We start from the raw sequence: 16048 nt of genomic DNA on the forward strand, positions 1-16048 counted from the left end.
GTCAAAGGCTTTGGCATAGTCAATAAAGCAGAAATAGATGTTTTTCTGGAACTTTCTTGCTTTTTCGATGATCCAGCGGATGTTGGCAATTTGATCTCTGGTTCCTCTGCCTTTTCTAAAACCATCTTAAACATCTGGAAGTTCACGGTTTACATACTGCTGAAGCCTGGCTTGCAGAATTTTGAGCATTACTTTACTAGTGTGTGAGATGAGTGCAATTGTGCAGTAGTTTGAGCATTCTTTGGCATTGCCTTTCTTTGAGATTAGAATGAAAACTGACCTTTTCCAGTCCTGTGGCCACTGCTGAGTTTTCCAAATTTGCTGGCATATTGAGTGCAGCACTTTCACAGCATCATCTTTCAGGATTTGAAATAGCTCAACTGGGATTCCATCACCTCCACTAGCTTTGTTCGTAGTGATGCTTTCTAAGGCCCACCTGACTTCACATTCCCAGATGTCTGGCTCTAGGTGAGTGATCACACCATCGTGATTATCTTGGTCATGAAGATCTTTTTTGTACAGTTCTTCTGTGTATTCTTGCCACCTCTTCTTAATATGTCTTCTCATAGATTGTCTTTAATAATCTAACTTAATTTAACTGAGAGCCAAAGAGATTTAGTATTACTGGCCTAACAGTTCTTCACTGATGTCCTGTTCTAATGTAATACAGATGAATTTGTATTCATCTGTAAAATTCACTTGCCTTCTCTTGATTGAAGTCAGCTTCTGGTTTCTGATTCATTTTCTGCTTGTTATATTATGTGCAGACAGTTAACCTTGCTTTCTTTATGATCGGTTGAAAATGGTGGTTTTAGAACTTAGTTGCATTATCTTCCGTTTAACTTGACCCTGACTATATCATCAGTATATTGTCATATCCGTTGAGTAGGGGATAAGGAAGGAGGGAAGTCTTTTGTGTAAAAGCATTCTCCTCAGCTGTTCTTCCTTGATGCTGGAAGTTTGGTGCCTGGCAGGAAATGATATAGACATGCGTGATAACAAAGTGACATGAGGAAGAATTGCCTGTAAGTTTCCCTGGCTTGTGCAGGATGATGGGCTGTCAGCTGGCAGATAGGTTAAGGCAAATTTGGTCTCCAAATCTGAGGATTAACAAAGTAAAACAAGAAAAAGTTGAGATAGTGAAGAAAAAGAAAAACCTGTTTTGAGAAAAGTTTGGACAGAAGCAGGTGGTATAAAAGTTAATATCCATGTAAATAAGACTTTTTTTTTTTTTTTTTGACCCTCCTGGGTGAGAGTGTAAAGCAATGAGATTTGTTAAAGGAAAGGATCTGTCTGCAGAATCAGGAGATGCAAAAGAAAAAGATATTCTTGGATTGCAAGGAATTGGCACATATCAAATCTTTCTTTTTTAGACTTTCGTACAATATAGGTTTTAAGTAAAATTTCCATCTGTACCAAAAAATAAACTAGACAAATATCCCCAAGATATCCATCTTCTCTTCATTCCTGTTAGCTCACTGATCGACTACCCTGTCTCCTTCTTGCTTGGAACACTTAAGTAACATCTGTTTCCCTCTTTCTAACTCTCAACCCCTTCCAGTCCATTCTCCATGCTGTAGTTAGAAGAATCTTCTGGTAATGCAAACTTTGGATTTCTGTCATCCTCAGGGCTAAAGTCCAAATTCTTTGGCAAGTCATATAAGACCTTTTCAACCTATGACCTACTTACCTCTGTCCAGATTTACTGCAACCCTGCCTCTTATTCTTCCACCATATAGTAAGATTATATGAGCAATTTGGGTGGCTTTAGCCAAACAAGTTTATATAAACCTACAGATTATCAGCTCCGTTGTCATATCAGCAGTAAAGGGAGCTCACGTAAGACTTAGAAGAGGCTAGTGTGCCTGAATAAGAAGTTTCTACAATCTTTTGTGGTGAATTCACTCAGAAGGCAGATGCTGGACGGTAACTCATCCAGCACACTCAACTTCTCAGAAAAGGGAAGTTCAAGATAGAACACCAGCTAGAACTTTGTAAGAACACCAGCTAGAACTTTGTAAGAACTCTGCAAGTTGAAAGTTCTATGAATAGAAGTTCCCTTCTTTGCATCAGGAGTGATGGAAGGCTGCAAAGAACACTCACACAGCCTGTGTACACACAGACACCAGAGAAGAGGTTTTGTTTTAATTTTTTAATTGGAGGATAATTGCTTTAAAGTGTTGCGTTAGTTTCTACTGTACCACAATGTGAATCAGCTACAGGTACACATATACCCTTCCTGTTGAACCTCCTCTCTCCCACCCCGATCCCACCCCTCTAGGTCACCACAGAGCATGGAGCTGAGCTTCCTGTGTTACCCAGCAGCCTCCTGCTGGCTGTCTTATTTATACATGGTGGTGCGTGTGTGCTGGGCTTCCCAGGTGACTCGGTGGTAAAGAATCCACCTGCAAATGCAAGAGACACAGGAGACGTGGGTCAGCTCCCAGGTCGGAGAGATCCCCTGGAGGAGAAAATGGCAACCTACTCCAGTACATTCTTGCCTGGGGAATTCCATGGGCAGAGGAGCCTGGTGGGCTACAGTCCATAAGGCTGCAAAGAGTCGGACACAACGACGTATGCACACAGCTGGTGCATGTACATCAGCGCTACTCAGAGGTGTTATAGTGAGTGACTTTCACACTGCATTAGACTTCAAAGTGGACGTGAGTCTTCAGCATCATTTCCCTTGTCATTTTCAGATCACATTTGTTAAATACTCCATACATAGTATTAAGACTGGGCACTATATAAAGCAGTGTCCATGAACTTTCACTACCTTACACATGAAAAAAGCCAAGAGTGTAGACCTAGGAATATACATCTCATTAAACAGAAACAAAGCTTAACAATACACCAAAGCAAGGCGGTGGAACAAATGAACAGGTGTATTATCTTGGCCTTTACATGAATTTTTCTGTACATGATAAGCATTTTTATTTGGAATTGAAACAAGAAGGGAGGAGTAGGGCAGCTTGCTTCCCACTCAGATTTTTATACAGTAGGTTATGCCCTCTCTCTTCTACCACAGAGAGAGAAGCTCTCTGCAAAGAAATAGCGGTGCTGCTGACAAAGAACCTTGATCACTTGAAATGGACAGAAGGGCAGCTTGGGTCATCCTTTGCCTAGCAAACATTGCTGATGGCAAAGCCTTTGGGGCAGAGAGGTGGCTCATGAATGAGGAACTTATCTAAGAAACTGCAGCTTTCTCAGCCCTGAGGGTACTAATCGTTGGTTTCATCACAGCTCACTTTCTCTCAAGCCCCACCCATCACTTCAGAGAACTTGTTGACGACAGCTTGACTTTTTCAAGTCTCGTTTCTGTGGTAGATGTCTGAAAACACAGCTTACGCAAAACATCTGTGTGCTTGACTGTGTTCCCACGGTGTGTTTTCCTGTATTGCCCTCTCCCCTCCCTTTTGGGGTCCTTTTTTAAAATTAAAAACACAGGATAAGAATCATTAAAAAGATATTTGCAAAAAGAAATTGCCACCTCAAAGCCACCATTCTTACAAATAGCCATTTTCACTCCTGCCATGTTACCTTCCCATTCTTTACATGCATAGTTTTTTGCCTGGTTATGTCCTTTTTCTTAAGCTGAAGTTCAGATACTTGGTCATTTAGTCACTTCCCTGTTTTCTTGCCCGCGATCCCAGCATCATCTCTTGGATTTTGGTCTTGAGTTACCAAAAGGGCATTGCAGCTTATCAGCATTTTGTCAGTGAGTCCTAATTCTCTTATTTTCCTTTCCTAGATCCTAGTAGTTTTTAGAATGTGGCTAAGATCCAACTTTTATCTTTAAAAGTGAGATATATATGTGTAGGCTTTTTAATTTTCTTAACATCTAAAAACTGCTGTTTTAAAGTATGTTGATTTTCAAGGCACATTGCTGTGCCCACCCCATGGCAGCCTGGAGTAGGAAAAAACATATCTACAAACTAGAAATACTGATTTGCTGCATTAAATATATTTATTAAAATGTTAAGATAAGCATGTAAAAATAGAAAATGTATTCTTTACCACGGTAGATGAGAAGAAAGGAAATATACAAGAAAAGCAAAAACTGAGTAAATAAAAGAACAAGTTAGTCCATATATCAGTATTTATTGTAAATATAAATAAACATATAAATTCACATATGCTCAGTTGTATCTGACTCTTTGTGACCCTTTGGACTGTAACCCACCAGGCTCGATTCACACAGCCCCCATAAAAGGAGAAAAAAAAAATCTGCACCTTTAAGAATACCTTGAGAGACTTCCCTAGTGGTCCAGTGGCTAAGACTCTGTGCTTCCAATGCAGAGGGCCCAGGTTCGATCCCTGGTCAGGGAACTAGATCCCACATGCCACAGGTAAGACCCAGCTCAGCCAAATAAATAAATAAAAATTAATTAATTAAACTTTTTTAGAAAGAAAACTTTAAAAAAAAAGAGTACCTTCAGCCACCTTCCTGTTAGACATGCTGTGGTCCCCTGTGCTTAGATATTTAAAGGGTAGCCCTCTATGGTATGTAGGGTCCCCTAAGGACTGAAGAAGTCCACAAGACTTACATACAGCCTTGCTAGCTGTTTGTTGCCATGTAAGAAGATAAAAGGATTGCGCCTTTCCTTCCAGTCACTGTGCAAAAGAGAATTGCTCCTGGCAGTTAGAAATCATTTCCTTTTGTTCCTTATGTTTCCTGTGTCCTGAGTTGCATCATGGGGTAGTTCTGGGACCTAACTCAGCCAGTACCTAAAAACATCTAGGCAGTTGGTGTAGAATCGTTCCTATATTGGAGCAGGTATGTGATGATTTATCATTTTCCCTCCAGCACATTTAAACACATATGAAATTTAAATTTACTCTTGGGTCATTTTGATTTAAATATTTTCCTCTTTTTCCAAATCCAAATATTTGGAATTCTCATTGCTTCATATTGCATTCTGGAGTATTGCAAAATACCACTGTGTGATCTCTTGGTCCCTAGCCCTCTGATTTCTCATGAATGCTCTCTGGAAAATAAGGAAGAAGGTGCTGTAGATCATTGCTTTCTTCCTAAGTTTATCCAAAAAGGTACATCTAGTGTATTTGAAAAATTATTAAAATTAGATCAGTTATCAAGAAAGCTTAATAAATTAAATTTGCAAGGAAAAATGGGGTACATTTTTCATCTGTATTGGTGGTACAATTCTGTGATGATTCTGTAAGAGGGAAAACTGTAGGAAACAAGGAACATCAGATCTGTTATAAAATATGAGTTGATTAAGGCGACTACCTGCTGTTTGCTTTCTCTTTTCCCATTTCTTTAACAGCTCCTTAAATTGTCCTTTGAACTTTGCCTTTTGCTGTGTTTTTCTCTTCCTTCTCATTCTCTCCCGCCTCTCACCCCATCATCATCACCACTCGTATTACTATTTAGTAAAAGGTAACTGCTTTTGTAAGTCTCAGAGCCTAAGCACTGGTAACAGCATTCCTCCTGGATTTCATTGTGCATGCCAGGAGGCTCTGTAATGTGCATTAAAACAGATACAAATATAATAAAAGGATTTGCCCAAGGACTTTTAATAGTAAAGCAAACCAGGGAGAAGATTTAAAAGAGGAGTCAGCATACTTGTGACATGCCTTTCTCTATTTCTCTTTATTTGATAGTTTGATCAGTATCTTTATTTGATCAGTATCTTTGAGGGACTTTTAAGAATGCCTGCTGGGTCTTCCCTGGCAGTCCAGTGGTCAAGACTCTACGCTTCCACTGCAAGGGGCGCAGATTCAATCCCTGATCGGGGAACTAAGATCCTGTGTGACATGTGGCACAGTTCCCCTCCCCAAAAAAGAGTGTCTGTTGGCAAATAATCTAATTTTCTTTGCCTAAGTTAGAGAACTATAGAAGAACTGGTTAGACAAGCAAGATGATAGACTTCTTTTACAGACTGGGTTAAATTTTTTGGCCAGTGAATTTTGAGAATTACTTGTAAGGTTGCAGTAAAGTAGCACTGAACTTACTTAATTTATAACCAAAACATAAAACCTTGGTTTTCTGATAATTTGAGTTACTTCTTGGAACCCTGCCGGTACCCTGGTAAGTAGGCTGAAGTGGGCCTGAATTGTACAAAACAGGCAAAGAAAGAACTCAGACTGCTAAAGAAGCCATGGAGTAGAGTTTCAAAACACAAAGCAAAGCAACATAACTTGGAAACAGGCCAAAATTTGACCCCTGCTTTGTCATGCTGATTGTGTAATTGGTAAGCTTAGGGAAGTTATCCTCCAAACCTTTCTTTCTTCTGTGAAATGGGAAGAATAACTTCTATTCATGGAGTTATTGCGAGATAGTGATTGTAAAGTGCCAGGCACCATGCCCAGCACAGGATGGGAACTCAATAAATGCTCATTACAGCATCTTCAAGTTTACTTCACAGTACACTCAGAGCCAGCACCAAACTACTTCCTCCAGCTTCTACTTCCATCACATAACTCCGTAACACAGCATTTTGATGGACATGCCATCATACCTGATTCTAGGTTTTCACCAAAAAAAGTTTATGAAGTAATGGCCAAGTTGTTCCCATTATCATCAACAAATAATAGCTATTTCAGTTCAGTTCAGTTCAGCCACTCAGTCGTGTCCGACTCTTTGCAGCCCCATGAATCGCAGCACGCCAGGACTCCCTGTCCATCACCAACGCCCAGAGTTCACTCAAACTCACGTCTATCCAGTCGGTGATGCCATCCAGCCATCTCATCCTCTGTCATCCCCTTTTCCCCCTGCCCCCAATCCCTCCCAGCATCAGAGTCTTTTCCAATGAGTCAACTCTTCGCATGAGGTGGCCAAAGTACTGGAGTTTGAGTTTTAGCATCATTCCTTCCAAAGAACACCCAGGGCTGATCTCCTTTGGAATGGACTGGTTGGATCTCCTCGCAGTCCAGGGGACTCTCAAGAGTTTTCTTCAACACCACAGTTCAAAAGCATCAATTCTTTGGCACTCAGGTTTCTTCACAGTCCAACTCTCACATCCATACATGACCACGGGAAAAACCATAGCCTTGACTAGACGGACCTTTGTTTGGCAAAGTAGTGTCTCTGCTTTTGAATATGCTATCTAGGTTGGTCATAACTTTTCTTCCAAGGAGCAAGCGTCTTTTAATTTCATGGCTGCAGTCACCACCTGCAGTGATTTAGTAGATGGTAAAGAATCTGCCTGCAATTGAGGAGACCTGGGTTTGATCCCTGGGTTGGGAAGATCCCCTGGAGAAGGGAATGGCTACCCACTCCAGTATTCTTGCCTGGAGTGTTCCATGGACAGAGGGGCCTGACGGGCTACAGTCCTTGGGGTCGCAAAGAGTCAGACCTGAATGAGTGACTGACATTTTTTTAGACAGCCAGTGGTACAGGTCTAGGGCTTTGGTGATAAATCTGAGCTAGAGAACCAATTTGGGAGGTGAGGTACCTCCACGATGGTTCCCAGCGATTCTTTGCTCCCAGTATTTGCATCCTGTATAGTTCCCTCCAACATTAAATAGGAGTGATCTATGTAACTAATAGGATATTGCAGAAATTATGGTGTGTCACTTCCAGGGTTAAGTCATGAATCACTGCACTTCTGCCTTGTTCCCCTTGGGATCACTTACAGGGGAAAGACAGCTGCCATGTCGTAAGGTCACTCAAGCAGACCGTTGCATGGCAGAGAATTGAGGCCTCCTGTCAATATCCATATAAGGGAGCAGTCTTGGAAGCAGATCTTCCCACCTCCAGACTAGGCTTCAGTTGACTGCCTTCTCATAAGAAACCCTGAACCAGAGCCACCCAGCTGGTGTGCTCCTGCACTCTTTTTTTTTTTCCCTTAAGATTTATGTATTTTATTTTTTGGCTGCGCTAGGTCTTCGTTGCTACACTTGGGCTTTCTCTAATTGCAGCCAGTGGGGGCTTCTTTTTGTTGCAGTGCACCAGCTTCTCATTGCGGTGGCTTCTCTTGATGTGGAGTACAGGCTCTATGAATGTGGGATTCAGTCGTTGCAGCCTGTGGGCTCAGTAGTTCCGGCTCGTGAGCTCTAGAGCACTGGCTCAGTAGTTGTGGCGCACAGATTTAGTTGCTTCAAGGCCCGTGGGATCTTCCCGGACCAGGATCGAACCAGTCTCCCTTGCGTTGCAAGGCAGATTCTTAACCACTGGACCTAAATTAGGGAAGCCCTGCTCCTGGAGCCTTAACCCACAGAAACTGTGTGAGGTAATAAGTGGTTTTTGTTGCATTAGGCTTCCAAGTTTTAGGGTAATTTATTATCTGTCAGTAAGATAACTAGTCAGGAGTCATCCTTTATAGGACAGGGTGGGCTGGAGAAGGCATCAGAAGAGTATATACAGAGCAGAAAGAAGAATGACAAGGAAATGATCAAAGATGACATATGTAAGAGCTTGGAAAAGACTAGGAGCCCACAAACGAAAAGCATAGTAGCAGTACTAAGAAAGTAAGACTATTAGGAGATAGAAGGTTATCAACAAAGTCAAATGATCAAGAAAGATGAGGACTGAACAGCGTCCATTGGATTTGACCAGCCAAAGAATATCTCCGTTGGAGTGCCTTGGAAGCCGAATCCCATATGAAGTGGAGACACTGAGACCTGTGTCACTTGCCCTTCCCTGTCCCTTTGATCTCATCTTCTTCCACACGTCATTGACTCACCACACTTGAGTGCTGTTAACTTCCCTGCTATGGTCCAAACCAGCCAAGTACACGTCAGAGCCTTTGCATTTGCTGCCCCGTCTGCCTTTAATATTCTTTTCCTAAACAGCCACACGACTCCCTCCCTTACTTCCTACAGATTTCTGCTCAAATGTCACCTTATCAGAGAGACATTCCCCGAGCATATGTTATAGCACAGATATACACAGCAGCCCTCTCTTTACTCTGCTCAGTTTTGCTCCATAGCACTCACCATCATGTGAAGTCCAAAGGGGCAGCCACCGCTCAACCGTGGCCAGTTGTTTGTAGGTGTGAATGCCGACATAAGTGTAATTTTCTGATCTTTCAAGAGAAGCTGGAAATTCTGATTTTTCAGTATAATTAGTTGTCAGTGAGTTTCAAAGCACTGTGACGGTCTGACGATCTGTATGTTTTAAGAGAGGTTAGTCAGGTAGGGTAGGATATCTGGCAGAGGATCTCAAACTGGGATTCAGTGTCTCAGATGCCAAGAGGAATGAGTCTCTTTTAAAAAGGAGAATGTGATTTGCTAATGCCTGTCAGGGCTCCAGGTGCTAAATGAAAAGCAGAAACTGATATTAAGCTAAGACTAAAGGATTTTGTCCCTTGGATCTATCACTCAGGAAATCACTGGCAAACTTGGATGGGAAGGACTTTCAGAGGTGGGAGAGGAGCAAGATGGCTAGGAAAAATGACTGCAGTGGAAGAAAATGGAGACAGAAAGTATATACTCCTTTTTAAAGAATTTCAGTAATAAAGGAAGAGAAACTTAGGAACAGAAGATCAAGTAAGGGTTTTGTTTTAAGGATGTGAAAGAACAGACCTGAGCATGTTTCTGGGCCAAGGAGAAGTCACTCGAAAGAGGGTGACCAATTGATACAACTAGGAGACAAGGAAATGGGGTCAAGGATGCTGGTGAACAGGTTGACTTTTGACAGCTGGATGCATCATCCTCTCAGGTCAGAGAAAGGAGATAAGTCTGCAGAGGAGGGAAATTAATTGGGAGCAATCACACCAGCTAATCTCCTCCATGGTGTAGAAGACTAGGTTAACTGGAGAGTTGAAGAAAGCAGGAGTTGCGATGGGACTTGAGGAGAGCAGGGAGGGTTTGGAGCAGGCAGGGGAAGAAATTGGGGGTGGGGGAGGGGTGCAGATCTGTAGGTGTTAACTGCCCAGCTTAGTCAACTCACTGTTGTTGCTGTCATCTCTGACACCTCTGTCACTGAGGCCATGGATGTGCCCTAGCATCCAGAGGCACAGTTTCATAATCTCCTTAAGCATTTTTGGGGGCTGCCTTTCATTTATTGAGTATATATTTATTGCCCATCTGCTTAGTGTCAGGTACTGTGTTAGACACTAAATAAAGAATATTAAACAAAGCAATTGTTCCTGCTCAAGGAGCTTGCTGCTTATACAGATAATCATAAATAAGTCTCATCAAAGAATACTATAATTTTAAGCTGTAGGATTATGAAAGGAAGTCAGGAACAAAGAGAACAGATGGTAGGGAAACCTGTTAGGAAATAAGACACGGGACTAGGTTGGTTACGGAAGGAAGAAAAGCCAAAAAGAGGTGGATAACTTGGAAAGAAATCGAGGAATTGAGGGCCTGGAGTCTCCACCAGGTTGAAGAGTGAGTGAACACATGAAGGTCACAAGAGAGGGAGTTGCAATCAGTAACTGGGAGTTTGATTTCTGAAATCAAGTCTGTTAAAAATCCAGTGCCTTTGACAGGGATTCTGGGAATTCGTTTAAATGGAGCCTAGGTGACAGTCTGTGAGGATCAAGAGGAGAGAGATTTGGGGACCAAGCTGTTGGGTGTTCATCTGTATGAACAGTGGAATCTCTTAAGATTGTTGTAAGAAGCAGGGTGAAAAGAGAGAAGATTGAGCAAGGTAAGGAGTGAATTAGAGACAGTGACAAGGGTGTCAGAGGCGACAGCAACAGAGAGTAGACGGTACCCTGAGCCTCACAAGAGGCTTTGTGTGAAAGTGAGAGAGAAATAGTCAGAAAGCAGGGGTTGACATTTTGGCCAAGTGCTTAAAAGCCCAACTTGCATTCCTTCTGCAGGTGTGTTTTAAATACCTGGAAAAGCATTTGTTGAATCATGCAAATGAAATGATATTTCAAATGCTGAACAGTTTGAGTTAATCTCCTTTTGTTTTGTTTAATCCCACCAACTATTTTAAAATTTGGTGCTAGGTAATGTGGGTGATATCTCTTGGGTGACCCGTAAGTACATCCAGCATGTTACATACTGAGAAAGAACCGTTAAGGTCATTTCGTTTTTGGTTCGGATAGCTTTTAAGCTTTACCTTTTTAAATGAGAAGTATGTAAGTCTAGAGTTTTGGGCCACAGCACTGATAAGCTTTATTAATTCAGCTTGTAACGGAAATGGGTTCCTTTGAGCTGAGGTGGTTTCTCCCCTCCTCCTCGGAGGAGCTTTTGGAAACAAAACTCCCCCTACACTGTCAGTCATTAGAAGTGCCTGAAACCAACTCCTTTCATAGGCAGCTAGGGGTTTTTTCTTGGGGGGTGGGGAGAGGGATGTTTGTTTTTATTTTTTTGAGCAGAGGTGGGTAGACTTTTGGCAGATGACTGCTGCAGATGAGGCTGAGACTTGCTAGAGTGGCTGCAAAGGGACGGAGATTGGAAGGCGGCAGCAATGTCATGAGTCCTGGTCTCTGAATCTTAGCTCACACTCAGAAGTGTTTGGGGGCGGGAATGCTCACTATGAGTCCAGGAGCAGTGGCTGCCTGGAGGAGCTGGAGAGAGTGGCTGCTCTTCTTCACGTACCCAGAGAATAAAATGATTTTATGTGTGTGCTGGTTTTATAAAATGTGCTAAATTAGGCCCACCTACTACCAGCTGGAGCCATGACCTGGACCCTCTCTGAGGGCGCTCCAACTCTGACCTGTCATTATTTGGTAGTACTTCAAAAATCCAAACCGACAGCTAAACACTTTAGATCCCTGGAATCCAGGAGGTCAAGTGTATATGTGAGCAGACAGCATCTAGAAAGACACACCTTTGGTCTGGGAGAAGACTGCAGAGGAACCCAGAGCTAGGCAGACAGCCACTGCTTTTCACATGTCGACTTGTTTGCCCTCCTGCCTAGGCTTCATGGTCTTCCTTTATTTATTTATTTTTTTAAAGCAATGTTTGATATCCAACAACCATACTAAAGGAAAAAGAAACTACATGAAAGTGTTTGCCTCATGGGAGTATATCTAAATCATGGGAGTATGTCTAAATATTTCCCTATTAAGACCTAAACTTTTGTCTTCAAGATACCATGAAAAATCGAGCCAGTATATCACACCAGGCTTTGCAGTGAAATCCTGCCTTTGTTCTCGTTAGATAAACTGACCAGATGTGTTTTTAGCTGCTGGTTGCTTCAGATGATTAAGTCATCAAATGTGTCCTATTTTGGTAACCTCTGCTGCTGCTGCTAAGTCGCTTCAGTCGTGTCCGACTCTGTGCGACCCCATAGACGGCAGGCCACCAGGCTCCCTCATCCCTGGGATTCTCCAGGCAAGAACACTGGAGTGGGTTACCGTTTCCTTCTCCAGTGCACGAAAGTGAAAAATGAAAGTGAAGTCGCTCAGTCGTGTTCGACTCTTAGCGACCCCATGGACTGCAGCCCACTAGGCTCCTCCGTCCATGGGATTTTCCAGGCAAGAGTACTGGAGTGGGGTGCCATTGCCTTCTCCGTTTGGTAACCTCTAACTTAGGATAAAGGGTTACGGTGCTGCCCTGGGTTTCAGATGACTTGGACCTTCATCTGAGCTCCACTGCTACCTAACTGTGTGACTTTGGGCAAGCCGTTGGGTTCTCTGAACTTCAGTTGATGTATCAGATTCTCTGTTGCAAGCTCAGAAATGAATATTAACTATCTTCAGCAAAATTTTTCTTAGAAGGGTGTCAGAGCTTACCTAATGGATGGGAGGCCAGAAGACCAAACCTAGGAAACAGGCAGGAGCCAAGGACATTCAAGGAAAAGCCAGAGTAGGCACAGACTAGTCTCTACCTTGCCACTCTCCCCGTGGTGAATGTGACCATCCCCCACTTTCCTTACTCACTTGGGTCGCCTGCCTGAGATTCAGGAGGCAGTTTCCAGCTGGCCAGGCCTAATCCACATGCCAGCGTCCTGCAAGGCCCCTTGCAGCTCCAGAGTTGGAAGGTCACCATGACTAGGTACATTGAGGGAGATTCCCCAAGAGGTGACTAGGGTGACAGGCAGGAGAGCTCTCTATTACTGCTTGTCAGCCAGAAACCACAAATGGCAACCCAGACGTACCCCCGTCTCTAGAAATGGGAAGGTTGAATTGTATGGCCGGTGGTAAAATTGTTGATCCTAGATTGTGTTTCTGTCTGGACGTTTCTGAGATGCACATGTTTGAGGCAAGAATGAAATAGTTACAAGATCTTATCAGTAAATGAACATTCAAAATGATAAAGGAATATCCGGTAGCGGTGGGGGGGGGGGGTGTCCCTCTAATTTATGATCTGTAGGAAAAGGACCAGGAAGATTAGTCCTAATGGAATTTGTTCCTCAGCCTTGAACAAATAGACCTTTTTTCCTTCTTCGTAGGTTGTAGAAAAGTAGGAAAGATGGGTAAATAGCTGCATCTGAAGGTACTTGTGCTGGGCATTGTGCAACAGAGTTTTAATGGAAGACTAGCTAGGACTAAAATAGCCTGGTGGTTGTAGTTAGTGAATAAGAACTGGAGCCATAAGCTTTTCTCCCCTTTGCCAGTGATTGGTTTGCTAATGTACCCCAGCCTCTGCTTATCTGCTGATGGAGAAAAAAATCCTGCTGCTGCATTCACAGGCATGTGTCTGGGAGTTTATATGCGCCGGGTGGGGAGAAAGTTCCAGGTATCCATTGCCATTCCAACATTGTCACTGGAACTTACCACCTGTATGTTGGGGATTGGGTTGGGGATCGTTTAATTACAGAAAATAGTGCATACAATGTTTGGGTTTGGATTTTCTCTCATTGTAATTTCAGTTTCTTTAGGATTACAGAATCAAACTTTTCTCATTACCTGGAAGTTTACTATTGACTTTTGTAGCCATGTTTCATCCATCAAGCAACAATGACTTTCCCTTCCTGTTTTTTGAATTTAGCCAGACTTTTTCAGTAGGTGCTAGTATTCATAGCTCTGTAGTCGTTTGGCCTCTGGTCTGATATTTGAAACTTTTATTATGAAGTTACCTTCTCTGTGATGTGGTCACATTGACTGGGGACATGAATTCTTTTCCACCTAATGGGATTGACATGGCTGCCCTAGTACCTTGAATCTGAAAATCAAACACCTAAATAAGCAGAGAAAAGTTAATCAGGAAAGGGAGAGTGTTATGAGAACGAAATGTATTTGATAGTTTTCTCATAAATGAGTATTCTTCAAGATAAAAATATGAAACAGTTCAGGAAAATTATGTGTATTTGAATTTCACATAAATGCCAACAGCTTACCTGTGCAGTTATATTTTGTGCTTTCAGTATTACACAATAATTTACCTATGAGTTTTGGCTTCAGGCAGAAATGCCAAGCAAACTCAAGAACTTGGCATTAGAAACATTATAAACATGAAAATCCACTTTCTTCATTTTAATGTTAAAGTGAAAGCATTACACCCACTGTATGAAACTTGATTTCCCATAGTAAATTATTCATTTCATCTTGTGTATTACATGTAAAAAAGAATAATGTCTGTCAGACTCACATGTAGCAGTTTGCAGGTGTGTTGCTTTATTTTGCTTTATTTTGACCAGCCTTCCTGCTGGTCATGGTTGACCACCACATTCTTCAAAAATTTATTCTAATCTCAAAACAGTTAAGTGTTTTCTTCCCTTCTCTACACTTTGCCGGAGTAGAAACTGCCAGTTCACAAATTTCATGCTTTGGAAAGTGCTTTTGATTGGGAGGGATTGGCACAGAGTGCTTCCCCGAATTATTTAAAGCAGAGGATTCGTTCCTCTGTTTTTGAGACTAAAAATGCTACCATCATGCCCAGTTCTTTTCTCTACTATGCAGCCCATCTGGATTCATCTCTCAGCCAGATGTTCTTCATTCCCCTCAGTAAAGTCTTTCTGTTCATGGCCTTGGTCAGGGAACAAAAAGGGAATGCACAGAGCTGAGATCTGAATGAATTTCTGTCCTTTGCTTTCACTTCTGTATCTGCTTTTAAAATCTGTTCTGTTGAAAAGCTCTGTAGGGAAGACATCGCGTTTCATCTTCTATAAACTATATCATAAAACTAGAACAGCATAGTAAAGACTGATTCAGAGCATGAATTTTCAAATCAAACCTTGGTTTGAATCCTGGCTCAGAGGATTGCTAGCCAGCTGTATGATCTTGGGCAGATAGTTTACCATTTCTGAGCCCCTCAGTCTCTTATGTGTAAATTGAGGGTAAAAAATAGTACCCAAGTAACCTTGTTGTGAAGGTTAAATGAAATATTGTGAAGTGCTTAGCTCAGTGCCTCGCATACAGTTGGCATCTACTCAAGTTAGCTATTAGTAGCTCAGTTCATCTGTCAAACAAGGGATGATTTTCCATTTGATGAGCAGGTGATCTTAGGCAGGACACGAGTAGATGTTCTTCAGTTGTATCCCTGATAAAGACTGGAGAACTTCACTGTCACTGTGTTAGAAAGATGATCCTTGTCATTCTCTCATCAAGCAGCTAGTTACTCTCCATCTTTGGATTCAGAGCGTGTTCTTTATCTTGTATTTTCCTTAATATAGGAGTTAAGTCCTCTGGGGTTTGTGTTTAACTTGGACATCTGTAATCATATGTAGATGGCTCCAGAGAATTTCCTGGAGGAATCCTCTTCCTAGGCCAGACTCTAGAGAACTGGTCAGTTCAGAAAACGTAAAAAAGTTTTCACCTACTCTTCTCAATTTTAGAAACCAACTCTGCTGATTGAATCTTCAGCCAGCTGCTTCAGAAAGATGAATATTTACATAAATGAGTCTCTTGTTATCCTAGCAAGATATACTCAGCCTTTACCGTACACTGAAGTACATGTGATTAAATTTACATATTAGTTTCTTCATATGCAAATAAGGCATTTAATTTTCAAGTTGAAATCGATCCTCCTAAGCTCTGGTGGTTTCGAATTTTTTTTTTCACTTCTGTGCCACCATGCTGCCATCCCATCTTTGATAGCATTTATAGAACTTTGACTTTTTCTCAGTGATGAGAAGGGTTTTTTGTAATTAGCCACACTTTCATTCCTGGTCCCTTGTGACCAACACTTTTGTCCCCTTTATGCCACTTTTGTGATCACTGGGGAGTCAAAATTTGAGACCACAGAATAAAGACAGTTGATCATACCGTCCAGAGTGCATCTGCCATGACTCTCTGGG

At 42.0% G+C, this 16048-nt stretch overlaps 1 protein-coding gene and 1 non-coding gene across 3 annotated transcripts in view; both read left to right on the forward strand.

Annotated features, from left to right (window-relative positions):
- The window catches only part of SSH2 (slingshot protein phosphatase 2), a 103524-nt gene that overhangs the window by 22927 nt on the left and 64549 nt on the right, over positions 1–16048 (forward strand). The gene's annotated exons all lie outside the window — the stretch shown is intronic.
- TRNAG-UCC lies at positions 4257–4329 on the forward strand. The gene has a single exon. It is a non-coding gene; the product is annotated as a tRNA-Gly (tRNA).

Source organism: Bison bison, unplaced genomic scaffold, assembly GCF_000754665.1.
Source record: "Bison bison bison isolate TAMUID 2011002044 unplaced genomic scaffold, Bison_UMD1.0 scf7180017864472, whole genome shotgun sequence".
NCBI classification, from domain to species: domain Eukaryota; kingdom Metazoa; phylum Chordata; class Mammalia; order Artiodactyla; family Bovidae; genus Bison; species Bison bison.